Genomic DNA, 6129 nt, shown 5'->3' with positions numbered 1-6129 from the left:
AGCAGCGGGCCATTCATTCTTCCCCTGCTGGGAGAGTTTGGGAAACTGCACGGGGAGGGTCTGTTTTGGCTCAGTTTGGTGGGCTTTGAGGTGGGGGCGTGGAGGAAAGGACACTTCATGCAGAGAGGAGCATGTGTGCCGAGACAGGGGTGAAGGAGAAAACCTTGATAGGGCATAGCAGATGGGGAGGCAGGAGGATGGTTGAACAGCAAGCCGCAGGCCAGAATCAGAAAGGCCATGAATGATCGTACTAGAGGGCCTGGACCTAGTCCAGCCGTGGGCAAAGGGGAGCCATTGAAGAATTTTAAGCAGGGGTGTGTGTTTGGGAGGGGGCGGTGGCAGGGCCAGATTTGTGCTTTAGAAAGCCTTCTCCGGAGAGAGAGAACGGACTAGAACTGCGGCCAACGGGCAGAGAGAAGGGGATGCGTCCTAGGGACGCTTTGGAGAAAAGATGGGCAGGGCTTTTCCTTCCTAAGTAATGCTTTTGCACTCTCTTGCCTTTCCACTCAGGCTGAGCTTCCCAGGGGAGGATGGCTGCTTCCTCCTTTCTCTGGTCGGCTAAGGGCTTCTGCATTGACAAAGCTGAACCTACAAGGTCTGACTGGCTCGAACAGCCCCAACCGTTCAGACTCCTGTTGTGAGCCTGCGCCAGTGACTTCTCTCTACTCAATCCACAAGCCCCATGGAGTGGTAAGCTTAGCCTAGGCCTCTGGGGAAGGCCTGAAAGATCCTTCCCTCTCCCTTCTTCTTCCCTCCCTCCTCCCTGGAGCCCAAGCTTTCTTGCTGGGAGCTCTCAGAGCCAGTAGAACTGTGGATGAAATGGTTCGGTGGCTCTAGCCCAGCTGCTGCCATGGCAACCAGGCTGCCTGCCAGACTCACAGCCAGGAGAGGGCCCAGTTTCCTGCTCCAGAACTACATTTCCCAGCATGCAAAGCTCCTGCAGGGATGAAAGACACTCACCCCCTGCCTAGAAGGTGCTGGAAGAACACAGAGTAGGACACCGCCAACCCCCACCCCCGCGAAAGCAGGGCATGTTTCTGGGTGCATCTGGGTCTGGAGGAGGACTGGAAACCATTTCTCCTTGATGACCTACCTGACTGACAAGGAAGTCAATGGCTACAAGAAAGGGCAAAGGTTAAGGATAGATACTTGTCCCGGTTTGGTTACAGAGTTATCCGTGGTGTCAATTGAAAGCAGTCTCTCCTGCAGTGTCCACTACTCTCCATCTCTGCCATTACCTTGAGGGACCAAGTCTGAACGGCTAAAACCCAGCCGACTGGTCTGTGGGTCTCTCAAGTGCCTTCCTCCTTCTTCCACAGAAGCCCTAGTGACCTTTTCAAAATGCAATCCTTCCTTCTCACTGCTGATGGTGCCCACACCCTCTGCTGTTTAAACTCCTCAGCGTTTAAATCCGTGGCTGGCTGATGAGGAAACAAATTGCTTTGGTTCATTTGACAAGGTCCTGCATGGCAGTCTGGCTTAGGCCTGCTTCCAGTCCCCCTCAGAGGCCCCACACGTTTCATAGTGGACTTCTGTTTCATTATAGAGGTTATATCCTGTCCTGATGCAGGGCCTTTGAAAATCATGTTGCCTCTCTCCAGAACACTTTTTTGTTCTGTCTTGGCTCCATCTAGACTCTCCTACTTCAGAGTAATGTCATCTTCTAAGGACATACCTTCTAAGGAAGGGCTGGTAACCCAGCTTGCTTGACCATTCTTGGCCCAGTCAGCCCCTTTCTTACAATACAAATTTGCATGTTTGCATTATTATACAATCATTTGACACCTTTGCATATCACACTAAGTTTAAAGCCTTTGTGAGGGAGAGAGAGTGCCTTTTAGCCTGCCAATGCATTCTCAGGGCCTTGGGAATGGATGTTCGGGAGTTATTCCTCAAAACAAATGGATTTGTCTAAGCCTTCGTCTTCCTATCTCAAAGTCTGCAACATGCCTTGCCCTGTGGGTAGTAATACCAGAGACCCCTCAGTGGGCAAGACTCAGATGTAGTCTGTCCTATTATGAGGTTCTCAGTCCAAAGAAGAAGACAGATACCAGGTGCATGTTTGGTGAAAGAGTGCTCAGTTTGCTAACAGCAAAAGATACAGAGCCAGAGATCTAGAAAGGTCCATGAAGACTAAAGTGATTTAAGGTGGTGCAAAGAAATACATATTGCATGCAGAGCAATGGATGCTTCTAAGGTACCCAGACATGCATTATTTGAGGTGTTATGTAAGGCCATGGTTGCTGGAGTGTAGGTTGGGTGGGAGGTGGTGGTAGCTCTATTATGCTTTGGTTTTCTCGGGCAGTAATGGGATGAGTGAGCTATTTTTTTTTTTCCAACCGGCTGGACCTTGCCTTCTATATCACCTCCACAAATCCCAGCACTTCTCAGTCTAGGCTGAAACACAGAATGAATCTATTCAGGCTGCACCATGACTCAGACAAACAGCCCTTCATTCTCGAGCACCTACAGCTATGTGCTGAATGTCTAGTGAGGACCCTGACTGTGTCTGGTATGATGGGGCTGTAGTGTGTGTATGAGTGTGTGAGTGTGTGAGTGTGTGTGTGTGTATGTGAGGGAGAGGGGGCGGAAAGAAGCTGATGTACTGGTACAGTATCCAATCAGTAATAGAACACAGATTACTGACAACGGAGTGTGGGGGGTCCCTGACAAAGCAGAGAACCTAGTCTGGGGTACGGGGTGGGTGCACAGCTTGTCTGGCAAATGAGCCATGGCTGACCAGCTGCAGAGCTTCAGTTGGCCTGGAGCAGGAAGGGATCCTCTTATTCCCGCATCTGTTGCTGTCCTCCTCTTCCTCAGAAGTCTTGAGGAGGGTAGAAAAACTGCCCCCATATGCTAGCTTTATCTCTGAATGCTTACCTGTAAGTTGCTTCAAGTTTGTAAAATGAACTGGACTAGACATAATAGGCATTAGCTTCCCCATTCTATTGCAGGCATTCTAGGAACACACACAACACACACACACACACACACACACACACACACACTTACTCCACTCCAGCAGAAGCCAGGAGCCTCCAGCTGACCTGCTTCCCACAACACCACTTTAGAATTGTGTAGAGAAAAGCAGACTTCCAGGGAACTCAGGGACAAGTGTTGCACAGGTCACATCTTGAGAAGTTTTGTTTTAGAGGATGCCTAATTTTATCTAAAGAGTTCCTGAAGCATTCGCTCACCGGAAATATCTCTTAAATTCTAGCCAGTCGTGGTGACCTTAAGGACCCAGCTCCACACCAGGCAGCCTTCCATTTGCCTTCAAGTCTGTGCCAGGATGCCAAGCCAGTCCTACCCCTTTGCCACCCCTTCCCAAACCCCTGCCTCACCACACAGTCCATAACCACTTACCAAGAGCCTACTGTGTGCGGGAGCTCTAGGAAGAACATGGCAACCGTGAACCTCTGCTGTCATGGGGGTCTTACGTACCGTAGACATAAAGAACTAAGCAGGATATAGTAGCATGTGTTGTGAAGACAGAAAGCCATCATCTGGTAAGAAATGCCTGGGGACCTGTTTAATTCCAGCTTCAGGAAAGGGAAGGATGTTGTCTTGGTACCTGTGGTTCTAAGGAAGGTTCTAGAAATAAAACAGAAAGTCATTCCTCTCTCTTTGCTACTGTTTTTGTCTACTCTTGTTTCTGGCTCAGCTTGTTTTTCTGTTTCAACTCTCTCTTTGTCTGTTTCTCCTCTCCTTTGCTGGTTCCTCCCCTCCCTCCCACTCCCATGCCTGCCTCTTCTCTACTCCCTCCATCGGAGCTAGAGAAACCAGATCTCTCTTGCTCTCGGGCCAGCCAACAGTAATTGAGCTGTGGGCTTGTTTAGCAAATGGGTCTGTGAGTAGAGCTAGCAGAGGAGAGTAGGGAGGTCAGGGGGAAGCATGAGGTGCTGGAGAGCTGGTGGGATGAGGTGGGGGAGGACCCTGGTGAGCTCCAGGGCACTCCTAGGGGTTGGAGGTGGCCGCTGAACCAGGTAATCTAATCAGGGGGTAAGTCATAAAGATCACTCACTCTGTGCCCAGGACCAGCCTAGGAAATCACATTAATTTGAAGAGGGTGTAAAATCCACGGAGAATTCCCCTCTCTCCACCACACACATGAAGATAAACTGTCTTCGGCTTCCAATATGATCTTACAACAGCTTGTCAGTGACAAAACAGCCTCAAATCCTCCCATTTATCAAACGGCCAATCCTGTTAGCAGCTTAAAAGAGACATAATTACCTGCGGCCCTTTGTGTGATGCTTTAAACTAACGCCGCTTCCTTCTTCCTGGCAGCAGTCCAGAACGTGAGCTCAGAATTCATCCCTGAGATGAGGAGGTCTTTAGAGACGTTGAAGTTGGCGGTCAGGAGTGCAGGGCTGAGGAAAGGCAGGGGATGAGGGTTAGCACCATGGACAGAGTCTAGGGTCCAGCCCGTTAGGAGGCACCAAACCCAAGGTCCGGGAGTCCAGCTGGGGACCCTGGGGGTATTTGGAGGGCTGTGTTCCAGTCACTTCTATTACAGAGAAGCTAATAGAGCCCTAGGCCCATGATGCACCAGCACTCGCTGTGGGGCAGAGAACAGACGTAAATGGGCCTATAGATGGAAAATCTGATAGCGTTCTCCACCCTCTGGCAGAGCTATGAGTCCCCACAGTGGCCGACATGCTTTTTGCAGCTGTGACTTCAGAATCTGCTTTACTGTTACACCAGGAAGAATAGCGGGGTTTTCTAGCTAATGTTTACCAACCAGTCCTTGCTCTAGGCCAGGCCCAGGTTTATGCTAATTAGGATAATGAGTCATACTGGATTGTTGTTCTATTTTTCCATTTTATAGATAGGGAGGTTGAGAGAGCAAAATGTTCAAGTCAGTGAGAGTGGATTCAAGTCTGTAATCTATAATCTGAGTCATCTCCAAGGCAGGCCACACACATGGCCTTTCCCTTTAGGGAAACCTGGTTGTTTCTGGTCAGAGCTGTCCTACAAGCTCCTATGTGCATTCCCACAGCCCCCTCCCTCTCTGCTGCTGGCAGTCCTTGCTGTAGCTACACCCTGCACACCGCAGGGAGACCACCCTGTGCCATTCTGCCCTCCCTGACCTCTGTCACTGCAAAACCCCTCCTTGCCTCCCACTTTCCTAAGATTTTTCTCCGTTTTTCAGGAAGCCCAGGCAAATCCTCTCCTGGGAAGAAACCATCAGAGTTCATTTGGAAGTCAGATAAAGAGGCAGACAGTGAGACAGACAGCAAGAGACAGACGAGAGACAGGTTGAAAATGGATTTTGAAGTGCCGTTGAGCCAATGATCATGGTCAAATCCCGTTGAGAGACAAGGTATCCGTGTATCTCGCAGATTTATCTAGGGCTAACTTTGCTGGTTTCCCTCTACCCACCGGCCCTTTCTCCTTGCCCCTGCCCTTCCCTGGGCTGCCTCCCAGACTAGCATCCTACCCCCATCCCCACCCCATCCTGCCTCAGGGCATTCATCACTTGGTCTAGTGATTTATCAAAGGCCCTGACAGTCCCTGTTGGGCAAAAATCGATCTGTGAAGAATGGGACCAACCCAAGGCCCCCTCTTCTCCCAAACCCCACTATCAATCTGCCCCAAAGGAGCTCCACAGCTCAACATCAGCAGTGCCCCCAGGCTGGGGCAGTCTCTGTTTTCTTTGCTGTTCTTAAGAAGGGAGAAAGCAAGCAAAGAAGAGAGGGAGAGAGGCAGACAAGGGGAGAGGGAGGGACAGGGAGGAAAGAGAGAGGGAGGGAGAGAGATTAGTGCCTTCTCCCAGATGTTTATTTTGTTGTTTTTAAGTGAGAAAGTCCCAGCTCTATTAAATGCAATCAATACTTGGCCCAAGAGAAGCTTCCCTTCTCTAAGACATTTGAAATCTGGTCAAATCATTTTGCCCTGATACAAAGTAATTTATCAATTTCAAAACCCTTCTAATCAGTGGAGGCTGTGGAGTCTCCATTCCTGCCTGCTATCCTCTGTTTTGCCTGCACACACACACACACACACACACACACACACACACACACACACAAACTCTCTCTCTCTCTCTCTCTCTCTCTCTCTCTCTCTCTCTCTCACACACACACACACACTCTCTCTCTCTCACACACTCTCTTTCTCTCTCTC

The sequence above is a fragment of the Alexandromys fortis genome, unplaced genomic scaffold, assembly GCF_014885135.2.
Source record: "Alexandromys fortis isolate MF-2015 unplaced genomic scaffold, M_Fortis_MF-2015_v1.1 scaffold_283, whole genome shotgun sequence".
Lineage (NCBI taxonomy): Eukaryota > Metazoa > Chordata > Mammalia > Rodentia > Cricetidae > Alexandromys > Alexandromys fortis.
The sequence above is the reverse complement of the archived record's forward strand: the minus strand, read 5'-3'. Positions refer to the sequence as shown.